General features: G+C 44.8%; 1 protein-coding gene and 1 long non-coding RNA gene across 2 annotated transcripts in view; one reads left to right on the forward strand and one right to left on the reverse strand.

Annotated features, from left to right (window-relative positions):
* The window catches only part of GPR39 (G protein-coupled receptor 39), a 237,483-nt gene that overhangs the window by 173,714 nt on the left and 35,854 nt on the right, over window positions 1–27,915 (reverse strand). The window lies entirely within an intron of this gene.
* LOC137764951 (uncharacterized) lies at window positions 19,912–22,024 on the forward strand. Its single transcript, XR_011074087.1, has 3 exons — window positions 19,912–19,973; window positions 20,224–20,394; window positions 21,770–22,024. It is a non-coding gene; the product is annotated as an uncharacterized lncRNA (long non-coding RNA).

A 27,915-nucleotide genomic window follows, 5' to 3' on the forward strand; every position in this document is an offset into this window, starting at 1 on the left:
CTGAATGCCCAATCTGTCAGCAGCAGGGATGGACGCTGAGTTCTCAATATGGCACGATTCCTTGGGAAGACCAGGCTGGTGGCCAGTGGACGTCACTTAGCCCCTTCTCCATCTGAACACACCTCAGCTGGCCCTCACTGACATAGATCGATACTGCAGATAGGAGTTTGCCCTGCCTGCTTGCCGTGCTTCTGTCAGAAATCCCGAGCAAGAGCTTATACAATGCCTGGTCTGTTGATGGTCATCCAAATAACACTGTCTCAGACCAAAGGTTCCCAATTATGCTCACAGTAGAAGCCAACATCATTAGAGCGGCCAACAGAGCACTCTGTAATCTGTCCCCAGCCCCACCTCTCTGACCTCTCCTCCCTGCCCTCTCTGCTCAAGTCACACTTTCTAGTCCCCCATGACCCGAGCCCACTCCTGGCTTACGGAGTGCCAGCTCCGCCAGTGGTACCCTCTGCCCGGAACAGTCTTCCCCTGGACATCTTCCCCACTAACTCCCTCGCCTCCTCAAGACTTTGTGTGCATGTCACCTTCTCAAGGATGCGACCCTAACCACACAACTTAATATCAACACCCGCCCACCTTCACCCCTTCCCTCCACGGTATCCCCAACTTCCACTGCTCGCCAGATGGCAGCCCCACGCCTCTCCTCTGTAGAAGTGCTCACCGACTGTGAGGATATGCATCCAGCCCCTCAACCTCAGTCGCTTCCCGAATTCGAGGCGGCCATACCTCCTCAATGACTGCAGTCCTTGCCCACGTGGAGGTGAGTGTTCCAGGAAACCACTCGGTCTCGTGTGGTCCCTGTTGGCCTTCAGACCACGCCCACCCCGTCACTTCCCAATATGGTACTTAAAGACCTTTGCATCCGCTGAACTTTACAGGCTTTCGTCATCTGCTCTGGGAAGGGACAACTGCCATCGCAGAGTCCACCTGCTGGTATCTTCCTCACGCACAAGAACTTGGGGAGTTGCAGCCGCCCCTGGAGAGGGACACTGGCAAGGCAAAGGGGCATCGACTCATCCACTGACTTCGTTCCAGTCTGCGTGTAAGTGGGGCTCGTCTCGAGCTGGTGCTCAGAAGAGGCTCTATGACCAGTAATGGGACCTCTGGATGCTTCAAAGGCAGAACGAGCTACTGGACTGAGGACACTCCCGGCAGGAGTGAAGGCTGCTGAGCTCAGGGCGCAGGGCGTGGGGGAAGAGTTGGGGGCAGGGAGGAGGCACCTCGGTTAGCCGTTCAAGCTCTGCCTTCTCCAACTCGCCTGCAGAGCCAGGGGGTCGTTTACATACACACACTCACGGTCTCATTAAAGCCAAAGGAAGCGCAGGCCAACGTCTCCCAGCCCACACACATTCTAAAATGTGTTATTTGCAATTCAATTTCACGTGGCCTGCAGAGGCAATAAAGGGCAAAGGGAATTAACCTGCCATGCATTCCACAAGCGCTCCCTGCACACCCACACTCCCAGGGATAACAATTTGCCAACATAACCTTTAATTAAATGAACAGAAATCACGCAGACCCCATGGTGGAGGAAGTCACTAAACAGAAGGAAATTATGTATGAGTGGCCCCCAGCCACTCATTTCAGCTCGAACAGGATCTGTCGGTAGGGGCTGTAAAGTGCTCGAAGATCAAAATGGGACACTCCTCTTTCCCTGGCCTCAGCAGGCGCTGTCCGCCGGGAGAAAGGCGGGGCCCCCGGCCACCCACACACGCTGCTGCGAGGGCGTAGCGCCACCTAGAGGAGAACACGGGGAGAACGGAGCCGCCCGCTGGAAGCTGAGACCACCACGGTCCCAGAGATGCTGCCCAAGGCCTCTGAACCAAATGAACGACTTCCCAGCAAGGCAGACTCTTGCCCTCAATGTCACAGCTCAAGAGCAGCGTTCTCTTTGTAGGCAAAAGCATTAGATTCCTGCAATTCCAAAATGACTGCTAAGTGACAGTGTTAGCTTACCTGGGGAGGAGGAGAGACAAGCAAAATGTCTCCCGTCTTCTCTCTCTCACCTGTCCCCTCCCTTCCAGGCCCACGGTCACTGATGTCCTACTTGCAGCCTTCGTTATCACCTCTCCGGATTATTGTCAGGCGGACGAAACCCTGACCTGTCCTTCCCTCCTGCCAGTCACCTCCCACCCTGAATTCACAACCCACCCCCTTCCACTCCACACACATGCCTAACACATGCCAGAAAAGCCAGCCTAAAGTTCATGTCCTTTATCTGCTCGAAATTCTGCCAGCATCTTCCCCTGCCCCAAGGATAGCGCCCCATCGCTCAGCCTCATGTTCCAAACTCCATCATACCAGGCTTAACTGCCATGACCCCCATTCACATCCCTGGCCTCAGCCAAACCTGGACTACACCCTACTCCTGTCACCTGTGTGTGCCCATTCATACCACGCCCTCTGGATGAAATGTCCAACCCCACTCCGCCTTCACCCCGCATTTCCACATTTGTAAATTCCATGAGCTCCTTAGGGACTAGACCTACACCTTCCACTTCCATGAAGCTCTTCCCCACTGGGATTAATCTCAACCTTCTTTGTTACAGCTTCTCTCACATTCTATCTTGCAATGTGGTTATTTTTTCTCCTAGTCTAAAAGGTAAATAAACTCTTCTGAGGGCAGGAAACTATTCACTGTTGAATCTGGGTTATATACACAGAGAAAAATCAAAGATACTTGATAAAATGTTGGTTGGGTAGAATTTAATTTTGAAGGTTGTTTATTTTTGTAGCGCTGGCACAAGGATCGCCTTTATTTAGCAAAAGAATCTTCTGCTGTGTCAAGCATTAGGCCAAGTGTTGGTGACGGGACTTTTAAGGTGCTGAGGCTTTGAGAAATGGGAGGCATCTTACAGGATGCTTGGGGGGAGGGTGAGAAAGGGGTGGAATTCCACAGCTAGATTTTATTAGCTCAGGGCTACTCAGTAAATCATCTGATTTCTCCTGGGAAATTCTCCCAGGCTTAAGAGAAGTGGCAGCAGATTCGCTCTGAACGGGTATGAAGAGTTAATCCACGTGGACACTGCCTGACCCTTGGATCCCAGTTTCATTCTAGCCTCCTGCAGGGAACCCTCCCAACTGTTGTGGGCCACTAGGTTCCCTGCCTTCACTGACTTTAGTACCATACATCTTAGTGCTAGATTATACGTTGCCTTTGGTATCCACTAAAGTTCCACGGGCAATATACCATAGCTCACCAACTTGTCTATAGAGACATTATGTCTGAAGCTTCTGAATGCGCCCCAGTGGCCAGTACCCAGCTAGGTACTGAGCTGTGCTCAATCCCTGCCTAATGGACTGACTCTCAACTCTTGGGCTTCCCATAAAGACTTAGACACTATGACGGCTCCATGTGGCTCTGAACCCGAGCAGGACCCTGCGGGGCTCCTGGGCACACCAGCCTTTCTGTGTCCCCCATTTCTTGTTTGTAGGGAATAACCTTCAGCCTTCATGACCATCCCTGCGTTCCAAAGGGCAGGTTCAAACAATTGCTAATCAGAAAAGGGAGGGGATGCAGAGATAAGGGAGAAGCAGCCAAGGAACAATAGTGCAGCCTTGAGGCAGCGTCCTGGTTCCTCCTCAAGGGATACACATATCAATACCTTTGAGCTGTTTTGCAGATACCGAAGCCCCCAGCAGGTGGAAGAAGTTAACTGTATGCGGCCCCCAAGCACGCAGACCCCAGACCGGTGGGAAGCAGAAGGTTGATGATGCTGACTCCCGATTACCTCACCTCCAACCAATCAGAAGAACGCCCACGAGCTGATCACACGCCCTGCTCCTTGAACACTCTTAAGTCTCCTCACTACCCCCTCCAGGGTGGGACACACAGTTTTGAGGGCATTAGCCTGCTGTGTACCCCTTTGCCTGGCAAAGCAATAAAGCTATTCTTTTCTACTTCACCCAAAACCCCGTCTCCGAGATTCAATTCAGTACCAGTGTACAGAGGCTGAATTTCAGCTACAGCTTTAAAAGAGTTTGGGAAGGAATTTCTTGTGATGTTTGCTGTTGTTTAACATTTCTCCTACTCCTAGGGTGTCACTGGTCGATTAGTGAACATACACAAGCACCATTTTTTGACAGGTATTTTTCAAGGTATTAAGAAATACGAACATGAAGATGTGGGGCAGGCTTGCCACACAGGAGGAATGAGTTCATAGCCTAGTGTGGGAGAGAGAATTTCTACAAACAAATGTGACAACAGAGCAAGCCAGGGGGAGCAGGCCCAAGGCAGCTGCTGGAGGGCAGGTGTGGTTGGACTGCAGAGACCATTCTCTGATCCCTGAAAGTTTTCCAGGAAAAATACAGCCCTGAAATCCTCCACCAGTCCTTCTCCATCCATGTAGTTTTGTAGACTTGAAGAGAACACCAGAGGAGACTTGGCAACTAATTTGCACACACTAGTTCTCACTCAGCTCACTCTGCCTATGTGCCGAGTTTCCTGAAAAGGGTCCAGACCTATCAGCCTGGGGGTTATGCGGGCTTCTTTGTACTTACCCTGCAGGAGACGAGCAGCCTAGAAGCCAGGCACCCCAGAGATTTTCTTGGCAGACTCCACAGAACTCAGCTGACCCTGGCCCCATGAATGGTCCTCAGCACTACAGAGCTTGCTGGAGCCCTCCCTGAACTTTCCTGCCAAGTGCATTTCATTACTAGCTGGAAGGAAAACAAAAATGAATTCACAATGAAAATAAAGTTGGAAAAAATGACAATCCTATAGAAAGAATAGGGTTTTTTTTTTTCCTCTCTCTCTCTCTTTTTAATATCCTGGTAATGAACCTGCCAAGAGAAAATGATTCTGGATGAAAAAATTCAAATTATAATTACTGAAAAATTGAGAAAATATTTGAGGTACTTTACCTATGTCAGTGACAAATAGTTCTTCAGTCACTCAGTTAAGAAATGGATCCTTCCAAGCCCCTATTGATGTTAATGAACAGTGTCTGCTCACAGGGACCCAAGGTTAAGAGCACGAGTGACCCAGAAAAGGCTCAGCTCAAGAGAAAACATGTGAGGCATGGCAAGGACATGGGTTTTAAACTTTAAACTTTTTTTTAAATCCTCTTTTTCTCATTATAAAAAAAAATGCTTGTTCATTACAGAAAATTTGGCCAATATTATACATATAAACAAAAGAAAAACTCATCATTAGATTCTCATCACCTGAAAGGGACTCAAATTTAAGAAGCAGTTACCTTATACTAGGCATTTAGATGCATTATACACACTATCTCGTTCTTCCTGCATAACTGCTCCCAGTTTATGACATTAAGGATCAGAGAGGTTAATTAATCTACCTCAGGTCACACAGCTGTTAAGCAGCAGGGTAAGAAAATGAATCCATCTCTGTTAAATTTTAAGGCTTTTTATACACCCCTCCTCCCATTCTCAAATATGAAGAAATGCTCCTTCAAAAGCTGTGAGGACCCTCAAATGTTGGACAGATTCCACCTTAAACCTGCTGAGGGAGATTCATATGCTTTTTCCTCAGCCACCAGGTTCTTTGCCTCCCAGGGACTCCCCAGGAAACAGCAATGGTTGCAGCAAAGGCCTGGTGATAGCCAACAGGGATCCCACTCTCACGGTCACCTTCACTGCCAACACCACCAGAACAGCGGGCTAGAGACAGGGTACAGGGCAGCAGGGTAAAGAGTTCCGTGGCTGACTTTTCCTCTATCATAGTTACATGTCCCGGCAGCCACTGGGCTCCGGTGGGCTGGTTTATGCCCACCACCTAGTTTAGAAGCAGCGTACAAAGAGGACCTCTTTGGAGACAGGCCCAGGAAGCTGTCCTTACAGATTTGCCTCAGGTGACTGTCCAGTTCCGACCAGGGCAAAGTGGCTTCTTTTACTTTTCGTTTTTGTCTCAATCAATACCTTCTCATTGGGACTTCCCTGGTGGCGCAGTGGATAAGAATCTGCCTGCCAATGCAAGGGGCACGGCTTCGAGCCCTGGTCCAGTAATATCCCACATGCCGCGGAGCAACTAAGCCCATGCGCCACAACTACTGAGCCTGCGCTCTAGAGCCCATGAGCCACAACTACTGAGCCCACATGCCACAACTACTGAGCCCGCGTGCCTAGAGCCCGTGCTCTGAAACAAGAGAAGCCACTGCAATGAGAAGCCCGCACACCACAACAAAGGGTAGCCCGCGCTAGCCACAAGAGAGAAAAGCCCGCATGCAGCAACAAAGACCCAACACAGCCAAAAAAAAATAAAAATTAAATTAAATCTTAAAAAAAAAGAAAAACCTTCTCATTTACTGAAAGAGGCTATACAGAGGGAACGAATCACTTCCATATATTCTAAATTACCGCTTACTTATTACCAATAAATCAATTACATTCACAAATCCAAATAGATTCTGCTAATCAGCAACTCAAAACCATCATTTCAAAACACTGCTCTAGAGCCACCAAGCCTGCTACTAGGACCTCCTGGCTCTGAGGAAACATGCCATTACTTCCTGCCCAGGCATAAAAAGCCCCCAAGGTGATGTTCTGGTATAGCCCCACGATACCTGGGAATTGGCTCCCACTTTCTTCGAAGACAAAATGTGTAAGACAATAAGATTAGCATGCCGGGGGACCTTCCCTGGTGGTCCAGTGGCTAAGACTCTGTGCTCCCAATGCAGGAGGCCCGGGTTCCATCCCTGGTCAGGGAACTAGATCCCGCATGCCGCAACTAAAGACTCCGCATGCCGCAACTAAGACCCGGCACAGCCAAATAAATAAATAATTTAAAAAAAAAAAAAAAAAGATTAGCATGCCAGGATCCCCAAGACCATTCCTAAATGGGGAGATTTGCTAGAAGGACTCATGGGTCTCAGCATATGGTTTCACTTACGGTGGCTATGACTTATTACAGGGATGTAGGAAGGACACACGGCCAGATCAGAAGGGGAAAGGACACTGACGGTCTGGGGAAATCCATGCACTGGCTTCCTTCTGTTCTCTCCCTCCCAGGAGGGGTCACACAGAGCCCGGTCTCCATCCAGCAACAAAATACAGCAGCATATGTGCTCTGTCTTGCCCAGGGAAGCTAATTAGAGACTTAGTATCCAAGATTTGTACTGGGGACAAGTCACAAGAGTAACCCTCTGCCTAACAGATACCAAAATTCCAGACTCCCAAAAGGAAAGCAGGGGTTTAGCATAAACCATCTTGTTTGCACAAATAGTCTAGATACAGTAAACTATCCTCATCAGTCAAGGAACAATGGGACCCCTCCAAAAATTCAAGTTCCCAGACACCAGCCAAGGACCCACTTGCAAGCAGGCCTGTCTAAGGATGGCAGCAGCAGGCCTGCTGTGTTCAACATTTTCTGCACAATTGAACACCAAAGCCTTGTCTATACATACATTGTCTCATCCGAGAAGAGGAAAGTCAATCCAATTGATGATTTGGCACTGAGCGTGTCATTCCTCATAGATGTTCTCAAATAGCACTTCTGCAGTTCTTTTTTTTTTTATCACTGCTTCAGTAACAAGAAGTATGGGATTTTTTAAAATTTAACATTTATCTCACTGGCTAGAATCTGAGCTGGCACTGTGAATTCTGGCCAACAGAATGTGGCAGAAGTGACACTGTATGGGTTCCAGAGCCTAGGATCCAAGAGGCCTTCTAATTTCTGCCTTCACTGTCTTTAAATGCTGCCAATACAGGAAGCTGCTGCAGCCTCCTGGCGGGGGAGAGCAGAGGTGCCCCAGGCTGCAACTGGCACCCACTTCCGTACGCCTAAGTGAGCCCATTTGGGACCTTCCAGCCCTGCCCCTCCTGCAGCTGGATGAGGGAGCCCCAGAAAACCTGCAGAGGAAATAACTAGCAAACCACACGATCGAGATAAACAATAAATCATTGCCATTTCAAGCTAGTAAATTTTGGAGTGGTTTGTTATGCATTCATAAATAAATGATAGATAAAAGTGGGGCTTGTTTTTCTGAGCCTTTCTCTGCACTTCTGCAGAGCTTATTTTATCCTAGACCAAAACTGATGCATAAACTGGGTTAAGAAGACAACCCCCTCCTTGGCAGGGTGGGAAGGAGATGGAGGACAGGGGGAGGGTCTCAGAGAAGACAAGGAAAACATACATCCTCTTTGGAAGACAATATTAATAATAAGTCTTGTGACTATCACCAAACAAGAGAAGAAACAGAAAATCTATGGCCCTTTGGGTACCTCGGACCACCCTCATAATAAAAGAGAATTCTGCCCTAATAAAAGAAAAGCCCTGCCTTCTCCTAGCTGCCTTGCACAAGGGAACTTAGGTGTCCTTCCGATGGCCCCCTCTTCATTGCTCTTTCTTCCTTCAGAGCTCTTATCACCAGCCATAGTTATCTTTCTGTTCATTTACTTGCCCATTTTCTGCCACTGGCCACCCCACTGTGGTGGTAAGCCTCAGCTCCTGAGAGGTTTATCTGTCTTGTTCTTGCATGGATCCCACCACCTGGAACAGTGCCTGGTACACAGCAGAGGCTCATGACTGAACAGATAAGCAAATGGATCAGTTTATAAATAAAGGACTATAGGACTTCCCTGGTGGTCCAGTGGTTAAGACTCTGTGCTTCCACAGCAGGGGGCGCAGGTTCAATCCCTGGCCGGGGAACTAATATCCTGTGTGCCGTGCCGCGTGGCCAAACAAACAAACAAAAAGTTAAAAAAAAAAAAAAAAAAACCACACATAAAGGACTAAAATGGACAGAGTACATTTTTGGAAAATGGGTTTATGCTAACTGTAGCCTCGGAGACAGAGTAGGAAGAAAAGCTGAAAAGAACAGAATATTATTGTTATTATTCACTCCATACAACTAAACTTATGAACTGAACCCAAGTAAAGAATAATATTAGTAGTGACAGAGCACACATCAGGCACTGTTCTAAAAGCTTTACACATATTAACTTTTACTCCTTACAACAGCTCTATGAGGTAAGTAGTCTTATTACAACCATCTCCATTTCACAGACAGGGAAATCAAGGCACAGAGAGGGGAAGTGATTTGCCTAATGCCACCCAGCTGGTACACAGCCAAGTCTAGACTTGAACCCAGGCTGCCTGTCTTAGAGTGTATTAACCACAACACCATCAGCCTCTTAAAGATGAGCCAGAAAGGCCAAGAGTATTGAAACAACAAACAGAAAAACACAGTAGGAGGGAAGTGTTGGAGAAAACGGAGGGGCCATGAGGGAGGGGAAGCAGTTTTTGTCACTGGGGTGTGAAATCTCAAATTCGGGCTCAATACTAGGTGCTTTCTCTTACCAAACAGCCCTCTTAATCAAACAGACCAAGTGCAGTTCCTGCTCACTGCCGAGTCTGGGTTTCAGGTTTGTGCCAGCCAATCACACCCTCCTGCAAGAACGAGGGGGCACTCCACCCTCTTGATACTGTGAAGCCTGCCCTCCACAACCCCTGGCTGTTCCCCCTGCTCCCAAGTGCAGCCCCCCTGTGGCCCTGAGGGGTGTGCAACACCCTCTTCCCCGACGCAGTGAGTACATGTGACCACGAACTGTTGTTGAGCTCATCGGTCCAGCGTCAGGTAGAGTGCGTCTGGCCATCCTCATAACCCTCAGGTGGGAATCATCCCTCCCCAAGGGGGTGAGTGGGAGATGATTAAAACAGTCATGAGGAAGAATTAGAGAAAGAAATGGTAGATGGATCTATGATGATCTTACTTATGATGACGATGACCTTGTCCCCAGCCAGCCTGAATGTAGTTTGTGCCACTGGTAGCCCACGAACAGAGGAAGGGCCAGGAAAAAATCTGGGGGCCCCACTAACTTGTGCGGGGCTCCCACCAATGTGGTTCTTAACATTCCAATCCCTTGGCCCAGGTCAAGGTGACTATCACCAGGGCGATGGCTGCCAGGAGAGCTTGGGCGCAAAGCACTTAACGGACATTTATTGAATTAATAAAATGCTTTAACACCATGGTTAGTAAATGCTAACGATTAAGCTCTTTGCAAATATTCTATTGCCATTAAAGTGGCTATGGGGGAAATTACTTATGACAAAAAGCTCTGTGAAAACAGCAAGAAATAAAATTGTAGGTACGATATAGTTTTCACCAGATTTTTTTAAAAAGCTAAATGTATGCGGGAAATGACCAGAAGGACATAGACCTAAATGATTATAACAGGAGAGTTAGCAGGCTGTGATTATTTTAAATGTTTCTTGTTCCTGCTATTTTCCAAATTTTCTGAAATGTGATATGTCACTTTCAAAACTGAAAATGCACCCAATAATATGTTAAAATAAGCTCCTCTTAGGCTGGAATTAATGTTGTAACAACTTTTTATAGCATTACCTCCAGCAGGATGAGAGGCATTTAGCAAGTACTTAGGAAATGTCTGCAGGCGAGAACACAGAGAAAGTGAGAATGCTGTGATGTACCATGGAAGAACTGTGAGAGGAGACCCCAGAGTTCAGGGATCCATGCTGAGCTCTGTCAGAGCTACTTTTGTAAGTACAGGCAGGCCACTTCATTTATCAGCAGCTCATTTTCCTCATCTGTACAATGAGAATAATGCCCACAGGGTCCTACATCATTATTCTAAAGCAAGCATCATCAAAGGAGCCACATGGTTTTAGAACTTTCTTGGAAGGGTCAGCACCCACTCTGTTCCTGGTACATCCCACTTCTCATCCCAAAACCCAAGCATGTCACATGCTGTATCCCTTGCCCACGTTGACTCCCCCATCGGGTACGCACAGGCTGTGCCAGTGAGTTCCAGGATGTCCCTGGCAGCCTGTTTTGGCTTTGCTGACCCACCTACCCAAAGCCTTAACCCAGACCAAGCCCCTGTCCAGAGCTGCTGTGCTCTGTACTTATGCACTTCTTTCCCACCTGGGGTTACAGTAGTAGCTGCCTTATTGATACGAAATGAAATTTAGAAGACTAATATTTCAGCAACAGAAACGTTAAAGGTAAGGAGAAAAATAAAGTGAAAGAGAAATTGTTGGCAGAGTTTTCAAATCCATCATGTTTTAGGCTTACTTTCCCAGAAATTGGAAATTAACCTTTTCCTTCTCTTTTTTCTTATTTGGAGAAGCAATGGTTTGTTCCATTGAGTCTCCAACTGGCTGAGGTCAAACAGGCTGCTCTGGTTTGAATTACCATTTTAGTTTCTCTAGCTCTTTATCATATGTGAACATCTCAGCTTGAGCACAGGCTCATTGATTGGTGTCAAATGCACATTTTCCAATCTGCTCCAATGGCTTCTTTTTTCCTAAAATAGTGTTTTCTCCCTCCACTCAGCCCAGCCCAGACACCAAGCCCGACTTCAGCACGAGCTGACCTTCAGACACATCAGATCCATCCATCAGAGAAACTGTCCATTTGTGGTTTCTGGATTGTCTTATGAAAGACAAGAGCAGCAAAGCAGGTCAGGAGAAATGCATAAGAAACGTATTACTTTGAACAAGTCCCATACTTCCCTGTGTCTGCTTCCTCAGCTAAAGCACAGGCATTGGACTAAATCAGTTACCTTTAGGAGTCTGGGAGTAGGGGTAGATACGGGGAGACATATTCCTTGGGGTTTTTTAAATCAAGATCACATGGAAGATTTACTTCTGTTTGTTGTTCAGCTCTTTCTCCTACAATCCTGGGTTTTGAAATGCCTCTACTTAAGGAGGGTTGGGAGTCCCTATGAGAATGATTGGCCTGGTGATCCCTTTTACTTTTAGGTCTGACCCTCTGGAATGTGACTGCTATTTATAGGATGTAGTCTACAAGAATATCATCGCATGATGACAAAGGCTCTACCTAGGGAGTATGGTTTTAAAAGGACCACTGGCCTACCTAATCCTTGAGACACTAAAAGCTAAGGTTATTCCTGATGACATTAACTAATGTCATCTAAATTCAAGGAGGGTACTTACCCATAGTTCTTTACTAGAGGCAGTGTATGTGTTATAAAATCTTCATGACCGTGTATACAGCATATATAACACACGCCAACTACACAGCTATCTGATTCAGTAAGAAGAATGCCCAGGAAGCAAACACACAGACTCAGAATTCATGAGGCACAACGCATGTATTCCAAATACCAGAGGAAACCAGAACAGTAAGGGAATAATCCATAAGCATGATGTCGCACCTACGACACAGAATGACTTGTGCTCATAGTAGAGAGGGCATAGAGCACTCATGTCCCACACTTTGCCCCCAAGTGTTGACAATTTAGTTAAAGAAGTACACATACCTATAAAAAGATGGTGCAGTGCAAGGCAACAGATGCTACGCCCAGTGGGGGTTCAGAGGCAAGTCAGGGTAAAGCTTTCTGGGAACAAAGAATCTGACCTCACTCGGAAACCAGGAGAGGGCCAGAAAGGGAGAAGAAAACAGCTGCTTCCTGGGGAACGGGAAGTGTGGGAAAACAGACTTTATGTTACCAAAGAAAGAGACCGCTCGCAAAGGGCTGAGGTCGTTCTCTTTGAACATGGTGCATACGGCTAGCATCCATTCTTCCCTTTTCAACAATAACCCTGAACCAAGACCCAAACACGAATTCTACCTTTGATGAGCCCAGGAGACATGGAACTGTCTGTGAACCGTGAACACAAAAGAATGGAGAGCAGGAGCAGAGAGAAGGTACCCCTGAGCCGCCATTTCAAAGGGAGCATGAAGGGTACCCGCTAAGGTGAGGAGCACACTGAGAGGTACAGAATCACAATCCCTTGTTGTGAACAACACAATGGAAAGAGGTTGCAAAATGATGTCAGCTTGAGCCTTCCTGGACCTCGTTTTGTTCCCAGAAGCGGATAAGGATGGGTTGCATAAGGAGCCACACAGACATGTCATGTGTGCAGAAGCAGTCTTTCACATGCTGGGAGGACAGAGGATTTGGCACTGTTAACAGCTCTATATTTGCTGGTCTTCATTGGCTGGACAGAGGTGAAGGCTCAAAGGACTTACACAAAACCCTGGAATGAAGGAAAATCCCTTCCGGAATACTCATCCCTTCTCTATACAAACCTGTTACAAATTATAAATTATAATTTTATACAAATTATAGAAAAAAGTTTACCTAATTCAAAACTTAAGACATCAAAAAAGGAACTAGTATAGGCTCTATAAAAAATATTACAAGAAAAATAAGGAAAAGAACAGGAAAAATAACGGCAAAGGATTTTGTTTGTATCTGCTCCATAGTGACTAAATACCTTGCCATGAACTTTTAAAAATTTCACGAAGCAATCACACACACACACACACACACACACACACACACAATAAAGCAGATATGTAAGAGCTCATGGAAAATGTGGTAAGACAGAAGAATTTGAAGCATAAGCTAGCAGAAATGTGGAAAGAAGTAAAATTTTAAAAATAAATAAGTAAAACCATTATAGAAATAAAGACAAAATTGAAAGCAGCACATAGAAAATAAGACATTCCTAAGAATATAGAAAGGAAAAGACAATGATAGGAAAAAATGAGAAAAAAATGAAATGGAAATAAATGAAGAGCTTAAAGGGATTTACAAGAAAATGACAGAAAAGATAGATTGGCAAAGGACATAAAAGAATATTTAAAGATACGATTCAATAAATCTTCCTGGAAATAGAAGGCCTGGATATATTGGAGGTCACAGAGAATCCAGGAAAAAGTTGACAAATGTGATCTGGTACATTTATAAGACTTCACAGACAACGAATTTTTGGGCAGCCATGTACCTCTCACATATGATGGGGGTAAAAAGAAATTGGCCTCAGACTTTAACACTGCATCATCTGCTTTTAGAAGACAGTAAGGTGATACCTTTGTAGTTAGTCCTCAAAAAACAAAATGTTACTCAGGAATTTTATACCCAGAAAAACTATCATTCATTGTAATGGTAACAAACCAACATTTTTGAAATGTAAGAATTTAAGGCATTTTGTTTCCATGAGCTTATCCTGAAGAAACTATCAGAGGAAGAACTTTCCAGCCACCTAAGAAATGAATGCAAAACAATAGCAAAGGACTAGGGAAGAACACTAAATCTACTTAAATTGTAGGAGTAAGTCTAAAACAAATTGGGCTTTATGATTTAAAAACAGGTTGTAGACGTTGTAAATCCTGACAGTGTAGATCTAACTCACAGAGGAGGAAGAAGCGACATGTTCATTATCTTCTAGAGCTGGGAGGTGAAAAGATAATGTTAAAAGCGATAAACATATTTATTAACAGCCAAAGGTAAATCCTAAGAAAGACAGGAAAACCACTGAAATAAAGCAGGGGATGGGAAGAAAGGGAGGGAGAAAAAGAATATACTAAGGGAAGGTTAATCTGATACCTTTCCTCCCCATTTACTGTCAAGCCCATGTCATATAATAACCTCTCACCTTGCTGCTTGCTGCCCCAGACACACAAGACACTTACCTACCCACTCATTTATTCATTCAACAAACATTTGTTAAATACCTAATATGTGCCAGGGCTGAGAATAGGGCAGTGAGCAAAACAGAAAAGGCTACGGCCCTCATGGAACTTACAGACATTTACTAGAGGCAGACACATTATAAACAAATAGACAAGGCTCCTGCCCTCATGGAGCTTACAGACATTTACTAGAGGCAGACACATTATAAACAAATAGCTACGTGATGTTACGCCAAGTAGCGGTGAGTACTAAGGAGAAAAATAAAGCTGAGTGGTACGCATAGACAATGGAATATTACTCAGCCGTAAAAAAGAATGAAATAATGCCATTTGCAGCAACACGGATGGACCTAGAGAGTCTCATTCTAAGTGAAGCAAGTCAGACAGAGAGAGACAAATATCATATGATATCACTTCTATGTGGACTCTAAAAAAAAAAAAAAAAAAAAGATACAAATGAACTTATTTACAAACCAGAAACAGACTCAACAGAATTCGAAAACAAACCTATGGCTACCAAAGGGGAAATGTGAGAGGGAGGGATCGATTAGGAGGTTGGGATTATACAGATACACGCTACTATATATAAAATAGAGAACCAACAAGGACCTACTCTATAGCACAGGGAACTCTACTCAATATTCTATAATAACCTATATGGAAAAGGAATCTGAAAAAGAACAGACATATGTATATGTATAACTGAATCACTCTGCTGTACACCTGAAACTAGCACAATATTGTGAATCAACTATACTCCAATATAAAATTAAAAATTAAATAAAAAATAATAATTAGGGAGTGTCCTATTCACCTCTGGAGATCTGAGTCCACACACACACACACACACACACACACTCTACTATGGCAATCTGCTCTCAGCCTGCCCCCCATGCTTCCCACAGCCCCACTCTGAAAAACAGCCTCCTGGTCCCCTCGCCTCCGTCCTCACCTCCTCTGTTCAAGCTCCCTGGGGCAGCTCACGGCCCCACCAGTCCTTTTCTTTTGGCCTTTACCTGCGAGCACTGGAGAAAGCCGGAATCTGGGCAGAAAATCAGAGAAAACCTAGCACCTCTGTCAGTCGGCTCGTTAAGGAAAACCCAGACACCTTTCACCAAGTTGGTTCCAGAGTATTTTATAAGCAAACTAAAATCTAAACCCTGCAGTCTGCTGGAGCTGTTTGAAGGAGCGTAATTGGAGATACCAATTAAAAGGAAACAGTTGACTGTTATCGATCTTACGTTCACTCAGCTGGCTACCAGAGGAGAAGGAAGAAGTACAATGCAGACAGTTTTCTTGTCTCTTCTCCAGATAGACTCTCAATTTGGTGTCTACTCCCTTGGCCCGTACTAGCACCCAGCAGGGCTTCAGGGGGTGTAGGTGAAGGAAACCGGGAGGAAGGAGTAAACAGTTCCAGAGGGGCTGCCAGGTGCCCGGTACTGTGTCAGCTTCTCCATATATGTTCTCCTGCTGAACTTTTTACAAACCCCAGGCGTGGGTGTTAACAATAATGCAGGTAAGAAAAACAGAAGTTCAGAAGGTTAACGTATCAAAAAAACGCACAAACCTCACAGCTGAGCTCCTGTGATCAAATGCCAGTTTGATCCCACAAGGTTACCCCTACTTCCTTTGGGATTTTATGAAACACGCCACGAGAGGATGACAGCAGAAAACAACACAACATGGGTGATCACCTGCTCTGCACAAACTCTATGCTGATCAGTAGCGGGCACGGTTACAACCTAGGCACTAAACAGCTCCACCCAGACACTGGTCAGACAGCTTCGGTTCCAGGACATTCCTGCAAACCTCAGCCAGAGCTGCCCCATCAGGCCTCCTTAACCATGCCGGGGCCTGGGCCATGACGGAAGGATGCTGAAACTAACAAAGGGCAACAGGAGCCCTCAAAGCTCCCTGCTGTAGCCACCGGCCGTGAGTTCCCAGACCAAGTTCTGCCCTGGATCCCGTCCGCCTGGGCCTTCTTTCTTTTCCAACTACCTGAGTCAGCCCAGCCACTTCCCCCTAAAGATTCTGAAGGGCCCCAACAGGATTATACCAGAGGATGCTGGAAGTTTTAGGGAAAGACGGGAGGTAGGGCATATTGGGGAAAATGGAAGAAAAGAAGTGAGACCACATTGGGCCTCGAGGAGAAGAAAGAAAATAATTCCAAGGTTCCTTTATATTCTAGGCAGAAGGCAGACAAAAATTGATAACGAATGCCAATTATCTAGACCTGCTGAAAAGCACTTTAAAAAAAAAAAAGCATCAGCGCTTCATTAAAAACACACTTGCTCTCTGTGCAAGTGAGGAACAAAGATGATGAGAAGTGAAGTGGTATGTTTTTGAAAAGAAAAAAAGTAACAAAAAAGGGCTGATGAGAAGTCCTCGAACACAAGATAACCAAATGGAAAGTCAAACAGCTCCATTAAAAAAGGGAACGCAGGGGCCAAATTTTTGTTGAGGGGGAAGGAGGTTTATAGAAACCTTGAGAGTGAGGACGGCAGCTCTGGCCACAGTCACTGCCCACCTGCAATTACTCAGAAACTCAGTGGCTTATTCCGACTACTCAGTGTTTAACTCGTACTACAAGCAGAGGGTTGAATACCATCTGCGGTGGTATCTGAAAAGCTGCAGTTTGCAAACAGTCTGCAGGGGCTTGCAGGGAGCCGGCTGGGAGAGGTAACGTTATCTGTTCCTGAAATTTGCATCACCCCATATAACAAGGGACTGACCTTCCATCTCACCACGGAGGGTAGCAGAAAGTTGTCTGGGGCTGTACTGTCTGGACAGAAAGAGAGAAAAATCCATCTCAGATTCCTCGGGTGAGATTTTGACGCATGATTAAAAGAAGGAATGATTCTCATGTATACTTAGAGGGGAGGTGGTGGCAGTAGGCATGAAATGGGAGATGCCTCGCAGTTTTTTGACCTAATGAAATATGAAATAAAGTATCCCAAGGTTATGAGACATTTTCACCTGCTGGGTCTCTGCATTAGTAAACATCCTCTAAAAGGATAAATGTCAAGAGAAAGATGTGACACAGCAGCAAGGGAAGAGAGGAACTCTATCACTGTTGCAGCCAGGTGGCACTGGTTGTGAGTTACAATGGAAGGCCAGGGCACCATGTGCATGTGACAAGCCCCTTGAGGTCAGTGAACCGTCAGCGAATCTCATCTCACCCATGCAGCACATTTTCATGGACAAAACGCCTCCTCTGCCTCTGCACGTGCCTAAGCAAAAATCCAGACTCCCAAACAAAACTTGACAGAAGGCCTTTGCTGTCTTTTGGTCTCCCTGCCATCAGTTATCTCTTCCTTGGCTCACAAGTGAGATGCAAAGCTATCCACCCAACACATAGTGTCCACATTAGCATAACTCTGCTATCCATTGTCATCATGATGATTTTACTATTCTAGGAGACTCTTGCTCAGGCAAGGAAGTAACTTGATTGTGCTTGAAGGGAACTTTCTGAAGGATCCATCAACTCTTCTATAGAAATCATTCATCAATAGACTGTTTATGCCCTAAAATTCTTTGCAGCCCTTGCCTCAAAGATCTTTGCCTTGCTGTCTCCACAAATCCTAAACAGTAATACCAGGATCCTTGCCCTACCTAATCAAATCCCCCCCATAGAAAGATCTAGATCTGCCTTAAACCAAACTTCCAACTCTCAGCAAATTCCAACCATGCCTCCCCGTCTTTGATAACACCCAAGCTGTCGAGGTATATTATTCTCTCTTACTGCATGAACAATAAACTCAGCTTATCAACAGATCGAGTTGTGTTGGTGATATCTGGAGAGCCAGCATTCAACAAAAGGAATCAAAGGGTTAATACAGCTTTACCAAAAAGCCAAGCCATACTCTTTTCACTCTGACCTTCTAAAGATTTCTTTTCATGAATGCTTTTCTAATGACTCCAATTCTGCAAAGTTATTTCAAAACACGTGTATTGTGCTCCGTTAAGGCTCTGAAAGAGGTCTCCTGTCCTCAAACAGCCTGCAGTCTAAGTAGGACACATATTCAGTTAATTATTATAATACAAGCCTTTTGAGAAATCTGTGGGCCTGGACTTCAGTCGGAGGAGCTCCATAAACAAGAGAGTGGAAAGCAGGCTTCAGCAAAAATGAGAGTCGAGAATGAAGGCAATAACTGAAGCATTAAGAAAATTAAAATGACACGTGCAGTGACAAAGCCCTACAGAAAATGTCAGCCCCGCTCAGATTTGTTTCCTGTTCCTGAAAAAGCTCTTCACCTCTTAGTACTGTACACACTTACCTTTGCCTCCTAGTAGCTCTGAGGCCCTAGAAAGACAGACTTTAAGTTATCTTTATCTTTGTATGGGCAGAACCTACCCTACCCAGGACCTAGGAGGTGCTCGTAAGTATTTAATGGATGACTGAGGATGAGAGACCAGGCTGGAGGTTACTGCCACAGGCTGGCTACTCGGATTCTGCTGATAAACAACCTACAACCAGAGCTGCAAAATTCAGCAGCTCCTTCAACCAGGCGGTGCAATACTGTTTCATGCCTTCACCTTGTCTGCCCAATACCATCATATACCCCTTGGGACCAGGATCAGTTCATCTCCTTTCTTACAAACGGAACATACGTCCAGGCCCAATCACGTTGCTCCCACATCTCGGCACCATCACACACTGTACTGGAAAAACACCTGCTCCGCCAACACTCCCCCTCCCTGCCTGCCTCCACCTCACCTCCCTCCTTCCCCTCTACTCCACTCTTCCTCCCCTGCCCCTACCCCACCTCTATTGCTGCCTCCACTCTACCCCAACTCCTCCCCTCTTGCGTTTCTGGCCCCTACTCCACTCCTGCCCCCACCACACCTTCCTCCCTGCCTCCCCACTCTTACTTCCCTTTACACTTGGTCCTGCCAGCATCTCCTCCAGGAAGTCCTCCAAGACCCAGGCAGAAGCAACAAAGTTCCTTCCTGGGGAAATTCTGGCATCACAGGGCTGCGAGTTCCACAATACAAGGATTTTTACCCACTTCGCTCTCTCCTGTATCCTGAGTACTTAGCACAGTACAAGGTGCACCATAGAAGCTCCATCGATCTGCTGAGTGAATGAGTGTTTCCGTGGCACCTCGCTGTGACTCTGGTTTAGCACTTTTAGTTCTGAGTTGTAGCATCTGATTTGTGTGTCTATCTGTCTATCCCCTTACGCTGGAAGACGACAGAAGGTAGAGGCCACTGCTTAGTGGATTTGTGCCTCTGAGGCCCAGCATACGCCCGGCACATAAAGGACGCTCATCAGTGGATGAGTGAATGAGGGTAGGTCAGCCCTGTGCTGGGTAATTGGTACAGATTCCCAATACGTGTATGTACCGCTCTAGAGGTCTAGAGGTCTCTAGACCCACGAAGAGAACTTTGAAAATGTGACTTAACAATCTGCTTTACTGCACTAACTGTTCCTTCCCTATGACTTCGAGACTTGCCCTCGTGCCTCTCCGATGAGTCATCGCTCTGCGCTCCACCCTTCCTCTAAACAGCCGCCCTCCCACTCCTGCCTTGCTGTCCCTCCCCAGTACTTTCCTGTGCTGATTCCCGCAGCTGAATGAAGGTCTGTGGTAGCAGGTAAGGCCAGACAATCCCCATCCCCTTCTGAGGCTCCCCTTGACCACTGACCTTGCCTCTCATCAGTACGCGGTTTGGGGGTGCGGGGGGGGGGGGGGCGCCTGCCCTTGACCTGTTCAAATGCCAGCAGTGGCTACTTTTTTCTTTTTTTTTAAGGTTTTTTTTTTTTTGATGTGTACCATTTTTAAAGTCTTTATTGAATGTGTTACAATATTGCTTCTGTTCTATGTTTTGGTTTTTTGGCCCCAAGGCATGTGGGATCTTAGCTCCCCGACCAGGGACGGAACCCGCACTCCCTGCACTGGAAGGTGAAATCTTAACCACTGGACCGCCAGGGAAGTCGCAGCTCCCTAGGCTACTTTTTAACCTAGAAGATTCTAGAAGGCAGACCATCAGAGAGTAAACCTCGTTTTCCCATAGGGTGAGTGTTGCACTGGAGAGTTACATTGCAGGGCTGCTCTGGAAGAACAAATCAGTGAAAAGTAAATCACAGGTTTGACCAACAACTTGTCACAGAAGCAAAGACACAATGATAAATCTCTGTATATGGTTTAAAGGCCTCATAAAACAATGAAAGAAAAGACCTAGAAAACAGGCTTAAACGTCCTATACATGTCAATTACATGGGGGACTTCATACACCAAGGTTAAATCTATTATATCATAAAATTTGATGTAAAATAAATATAACTCTAATATGGGCATTCCTTAGTTAAACTTTTGATTACCAAATCATTTTCCTTGCTGAGCTGAAATCTGCAGGAGTTTTAAGGAGTGATTTGGATGCCACAGGACTGATAAAAACTCAACGCTCTCTAAGGAGTATAAACCAGTTCCTTCTTTTGCTCTCAAATTTCCATGTAACACAAAAGGCATTTAAAATCATCCCACTGTATTATGCAGACTCTAAAAATGGAAATTATGGAGACTATGGGAACACAGGAAAAAAATATATGACATAACATTGAAAACGAAAAAGCAGAATATAAATAATATATACATGATGATTGGAATAATGCAACTGTGTGTTGTGTGTGTAAGTTTATATGTCACGTTGAAAACAGTTGTGTCGGGATGATGACTCATGAATGATTTTTAATGACTATTTCATCATGTTAGAAAACTGTAATAGTGACACCCAATATGAAAAGGGGCATGGGCAGGAGAAAATATTTGCAAATAATGTGACCAACAGTGGACTAATCTCCAAAATATACAAACAGCTCGTGCAGCTCAATATCAAAAAAACAAACAACCCATTCTTTGATTGATATAAATAGACATTTCTCCAAAGAAGACATAAAGACGGCCAAAAGGCACATGAAAAGATGTTCAACATCACTAATTATTAGAGAAATGCAAATCAAAACTACAATGAGGTATCACCTCACACTGATCAGAATGGCCATCATTGAACAGTCTACAAACAATAAATGCTGGAGAGGGTATGGAGAAAAGGGAACCCTCCTATACTTTTGGTGGGAATGTAAATTGGTTCCAGCACTATGGAGAACAGGATGGAGGGTTCCTTAAAAAACTAAAAATAGAGCTACTATATGATCCTGCAATCCCACTCCTGGGCATATATCCGGAGAAAACCATAATTTGAAAAGATACATTCACCCAAATGTTCACTGCAGCACTATTTATGTAACAGGGAAGAGCTAAATTGGACTCCATGTTCAATCTGTGTCTTTGACTTTAACCGTTGCTTTTGTTATTATAATCTTACATAATGGCCTGCCTCAAGAACCCTGCCCCTCTGCCTGAATGTTAAACTAAAGTGCCTCTGTTCAGCTCACAGGGAGACAATCTGACCCTGCCCACCTGTGGATGGCTGCAAGAAAGAAGAAATTAACACATCCTCTCCCGGAGGCTGGCCATTCCAGGCGATATTCTGCAAAACTTATGGCCTTTTACTTTACTTCCTCATCTCCTCCCCCTCTCCGTGCTATAAAAGAAACCGGCATCCAAACCCCGATAAGATGGTTTTTTGGAGACATTAGTCTGCCATCTTCTCTGTCAGCCGGCTTTCCGAATAAAGTCGTATCCCTTGCCTTCAACACCTCGTCTCGGATTCATTGGCCTGTCGTGCGGTGAGCAGAGAGAGCTTGGACTCGGTAAAAATTTACAATCGGCAAGACATGGGAACAACCTAAATGTCCACTGACAGGTGAATGGAGAAAGAAGATGTGGTACATATATACAATGGAATACTACTCAGCCATAAAAAAGAATGAAGTAATGCCATTAGCAGCAACATGGATGAGCCTAGAGATTATCATACTAATTGAAGTAAGTCACACAGAGAAAAACAAATATCATATATCATTTTTTATGTGGATCTAAAAAAAAAAATTACAAATAAACTTTATATACAAAACAGATCCACAGACATAGAAAACAAACTTAGGGTTACCAAAGGGGAAGGCGGGGGTAAAGATAAGTTTGGGGGTAAAGAATTTGGGATTAACATAAACACGCTACCATATGTAAAACAGAAGACCAACAAGGACCTACTGTTGGTTATACTATACACAGGGAACTATACTCAGTAATTGGTAATAACCTATAAGGGAAAAGCATCTTTAAAAAAACAGATATATATGTATGTATAACTGAGTCACTTTGCTGCACACATGAAACACACCACTGTAAATCAACTATACTTCAATTTAAAAAAAAAGATTAAATAAAAAAAGAAAAGGGGCATGGGGAGTGAAGTTTCTGGAGTCACCCAGATGGATGGAAGAGCCGTGTGCCTCACCTGGTTCCTGGGAAATGGGATATGTCACCCACTCAAACGTTTTTTTTTTCCCTTAATAAGGACTGACTCAACATTTATTCACTGGGTCCTTCCCAATGTTCTCAGTTGATTCTAATCTGGAAGGGCCCCTGCTACTCTGAACTAAACTACAGCAAAGCCAAAAGAAACTGGGGATACTAAGCCATTCTCTCCTTCACAGCCCACTGGGCTGATAGCTCTGGCCATTTCATCAATGGTGAGCTTTGAAACAATTAAATCCAGGCCTAACAAGTTTTCCAAAGCAGCTGCAAAACAACCTCCCTCTGAATTCCACAAGTAGGTGTAATCCAGACCCCAGCAAGTGGGGGGACGGGGTGGGGGGGGGCAGTTAGAAGCAGTAATTCGATCACAACCTTAGAGTGGAATCTCATAACCCTATATCCTAGTAACTAACAATTCAACTATTTGCTGGTGAGACTACAGAGTAATTGAAAAGTTTGGGTGATTCTGACTTGGCATCGGTATAAGAGTACAAATGAAGGCCCACATAAATATTTAAAAGTTGCAAATCGCTATCAAATTATTCAATAAAATGTGTTCTATCCTCCTTCCTTACAAATACACCTTCATAATGACAAAACATTAAAATCTGTTTTAACTTATGGTTTTATATGACTGAAAGCTACAAAATATCAAAGATGAACAAATTTGCTGATCATTACACGTGTGCTCTGTGAATACACCAGCAATGATGAATGAGTGATACAATAAAAGCACAAATAATTCATAAATTATTATATATTTGTTTCATAAAATTTATCTATCTTCCCTTCACTTTGGCAAAAGCCCTAATTACCTTGTTAAAAATCAAGTTTTCAAAATTATGTGCATTCTACTGACAGCAGTGATCAAAATGACTAAAAATAAAATGTGATTGTAGTCAGTGTGTAAAACTGGAATATATTTTCCATCAGAAATTTAAACTACAGTAAATATAAAAATTCAAATTCTCTACTAAAATTAAAAGGCAAAAATGGTAATTATATTGAATACGTACCAACAATTTAAATCAGGGTTATTTAAATAAAGCTGGTTTTAATTTATTTTTTAATCTAAATTCAATCTAATTAAATATTTTAAAAATAAGACTACCCCTAATTATAGCAGTCCATGCCTTTCCAGCTGCCAATGTATAGTCAATTAATCGCCTAACGCTATACAGAGTTCAGAGTGAAATGAAATGTTTAATATTGAAAAAATGTTCTTCGGTCACCATATGCAACTGTTGGTATTCCATGAGAATCTCTGGAACCACAAACTGGAACAAAAAGAGAAGCAAGAAAATGGGTGCTCAGGACTACTGGGAAACTAGGATTCATTATAAGAATCTATTGCCATCTCTGCTATCTGAAAGGATGAATCTGACAAGATAATTAATTTGTTTTTCCTCTTACCTAAGCATTTCTGCCACTCCCACCTTCCCTGCACTCCAAAGCAGTGTGTGGTTCTGCCTTTTGCAGTGGTATAACCCAAAAACCTTCACAACAATCATACACACTCCTCTTTTGTTTCAAGGACACAGAGCAGGAGATGTAGGGAAACACTTCCCCGGGCCTGAGCAGTGTTAATTACAACCAAGAGAGCGGATGTTTAAAGTTCTGGGTCATGAACCAGGTTCCCAGTAGCAGGGCATCTACGTGTTTATTGGGTTTATGTGTGATCTGCGGGGTCTTCTAAAACATAGGCCCAGGGCTGGAGCCCCTCAGGCCCAGACCAGAGGACCACACTGCAGAAACCCCAAGAACCCCCAGCCCCACTGAGGCATGGAGTGAATCTGAGATGGGACCTGAGAATCTCCACTTGTCTCTACAAGTCCCAGCCATGCCTCTAAGAACATGACCAATCACCACTCTAGGTGCAATTTTCGTGTTTCAAGATTCATATTTTCTATTTCTTCTACCCATCTACTTTACCTGCTTTCCAACCGAACAATCACATGATCTGTTCCAGCACAGAAGGAAAAAGTAGTTGGGTTGGACTTTGCTTAAAGGCTAATTTGGTCTCCAATGTGGTGACTTTCTGACTTTCAAGGGCAAATATGACTACACAGGCTTTTTGCCTTTACACTGACTTTATTACTTTTTTTTAACAGACATATTTTTTTTATTTATACTTTTGACTTTTTTTTTAAGCTTTTTATTTTATATTGGAGTAGAGCCAATTAACAATGTTGTGATAGTTTCAGGTGTACAGCAAAGTGATTCAATTATACATATACATGTATCTATTCTTTTTCAAATTCTTTTCCTATTTAGGTTATTAAGGGATATTGAGCAGAGGTCCCTGTCCTATACAGTAGTAGGTCCTTGTAGGTTATCCGTTTTAAATAGAGCAGTGCCTTTACAATGACTTTAGAACCTAGTCTCCAAGTCAGAGATATCCCCACCATGAAGAAGAAACACCCTGAGAGTGGGTGTGACAGGGATTGAGGCAAACTATACTCAAGAAACAAGTGAAATTCCTCAGCTTGAGCTGAGCATATCATAAGATGTTCCTCTGCTGAACAGTCTCCCTCCAGGGCCAGTCCTTGGGAGAATCTGAGCCTTAAGACACAGAAAATCTCCTTTCAGAGGGTTACTGACAACCCCTTGCTCCCATCAGACCTAGTCTCGTGTAAACTTAAATTAGTTTAAACAAGTTGCTTTCCTAACACCTAGCACAACAGCCAAAATTGAAGAAATGGGAGCTTGAAGCTGATGGAGAAGATGAAGAAAAAGAAGTAATTCAGATTTATTAATTACTCCACTCGTTAGGCCCCTTCCTGGTACCCCTACGTAGCCCTTGCAACGTACAGCAACAATCCCAGTATTTCATGGCATGGGTTTGTTAAGTACAGATGTCTCCCCAACTTGAAGGAGAGTCAAAGTCTTATTCTTCCCAACTGTCTCAGTTGGGAAGGCATTCAATAAATATTTGCTATTTGCTATCTGAAAAAAATGCATGCATGCACAAAAAGACAGACTCTACTGGAAAATGAATCCAGTTTCGAAACCAAGAGTTTATAAACTAACTTTTGGAATGCAACACATTTGTAAACGCTCTGACCTGCCCTGACCACCATACCTCATAGGGATTTGCCTCCTAGTTATTTATTCACTTCTCATTTCCTGTCCCAGAAGCTTCTAGGGAGGACAGAGGTGGAGGGTATCCCCCATCACTTTGGGCCTATAGCAGAGGCTAGCGGGAAACAGGACCACCATACTTATTTTCAGAAAGAATCAAGGGATGAAGTCACTCAGGGCAGGTTTCTTATGAGTTATAGGTCAGCCTGGGCTTTTGATTTAAATAGTCATTTCTGTTTGCTAATGCCTTCACTCGCATAGACGAAAAGCAGAGACCAGAGTGTCCTTCAGGAGGACAGAGGAGGGCAGGCCAGATAGAACATCGTTCTGGAACGTTCCCATTCCCCCGGATTTGCTGAAAGTCTGCCCTCCACAGGCACCTGTGTCTCTCATCTCCATCCTGGTACCAGCTGCAAATGAGCCAGTTTAGTTTTTTTTCCTTTTTTTAATTTTAATGACAATCCTACCATTAATTATTATTATTATTTTTTTTTTTTGGCTGCCTTGGGTCTTCGTTGCTGTGCGCGGGCTTTCTCTAGTTGTGGCAAGAGGGGGCTACTCTTTGCTGTGGTGTGTGGGCTTCTCACTGTGGTGGCTTCTCTTGTTGCAGAGCACGGGCTCTACGTGCGCGGGCTCCGTAGTTGTGGCTCACGGGCTCCAAAGCGCAGCCTCAGTAGTTGTGGCGCACGGGCTTAGTTACTCCGCGGCATGTAGGATCTTCCTGGACCACGGATCGAACTCGTATCCCCTGCATTGGCAGGCGGATTCTTAACCACTGCGCCACCAGGGAAGTCCCACATTAATTTTTTTTTTTTAATCCCAATGACTGGAAACTGTTTCAAAGCAGAATGTGCTCCAAAGTGCTTTAGCTGTGCTCACCATGAATTCCTTCACTCCTCTCGACCCTGACGTCAGTGGTTATTAAGCTCTGTTAACTGGTGGATCTCCCTTCTTGTGTCTATCAAGTCATTAACCCAAGCATCGGGCTGGCATTTACTTGCCCATTCCTGGAACTCAAATTAATGTCAAGGGCATCTCCAGCTGCTAGTTCCCTTGCCTCCATCAGTCTATCACCCAGCTCACGGTGCCCCTCCCCTAAGAAGCTGCCCAGGCCTCTGGGTTTGCACACCCAGGAAGGGGCAAAAAGAGGTTGGGACCCAGCAATCCAGCTCCAGAGTCCACGTTCTGCCCTCAGCACCCCATGGGCCAGTCTAGCCAAGATCCACAGCTCAGGCTGCTGTGGGGTAGGTGGAAGGGGGTTTGCAGACCTTTCTGTCACAACAGTACTCACTGCAATTAACCATTGTCAGAAACCTGTCACCTGCTTTTGGCCTGACATTTTATCCAGTGGTGGCAGCAACAAGAAAAAGACTCTGTCCTCAAGAGAAGACTGGGGTTTGTGACCCGCGGTCATCACAGCGGGACTTGGAGCTGTTTGTCTAGAAGCGGGGCTGAGCTTCAGGGAGACGCCCGCTGTGCGCAATGAGTTCTGAAGTCACAAGACGATGGGGTAGGAAGGGCGTAAGCAGGCACCATGCTTGGGGGTGGCCCACAGACCCTAACCGTGCATCTTGAACTCCACATCCTTCGTAGACAAAAGGGTAAAAACAGCCCAGTGCAGCCCCATGGGAAGTGGGACTCCTGAAGCAAACTGGAGAGAGTGCGTGTTATCTAGCGGTACTCAGATTTTTTAAAAAACAAACATTGGGCAAAGCCAACAAAACTTAGCCTGTCCACCTCCAGTGTCTAGGCTGTGTGTCGTTAAGATCTGCTTGAGGACTTAGGAAAACGGATGAATGCTCTGTAGTCCCCAGGATTTAGAGAGAAAAAAAAAAAACACTTCTCTCTTCAGAGCCAGCCAAGCCTGTAACAGAACGGAACCACTTCAGGAATGAGCTCCCAAACAATCATCTGAAGCGAATGAAAGTGTTTCTCCCAAACTATCCTTTTTCTAGAAGGCATTCCATCAGGATCTTCCTGCAACCTTCTGTTCTCTTTGTAAGTGGTAGTGTTTTGCTATATGGAAAAGGTCAAGGTCCATCTCAAACCTATCCAAAGGCATCTCACTTTCCCGC

Source organism: Eschrichtius robustus, chromosome 5, assembly GCF_028021215.1.
Source record: "Eschrichtius robustus isolate mEscRob2 chromosome 5, mEscRob2.pri, whole genome shotgun sequence".
In the NCBI taxonomy this organism is placed as follows: Eukaryota; Metazoa; Chordata; class Mammalia; order Artiodactyla; family Eschrichtiidae; genus Eschrichtius; species Eschrichtius robustus.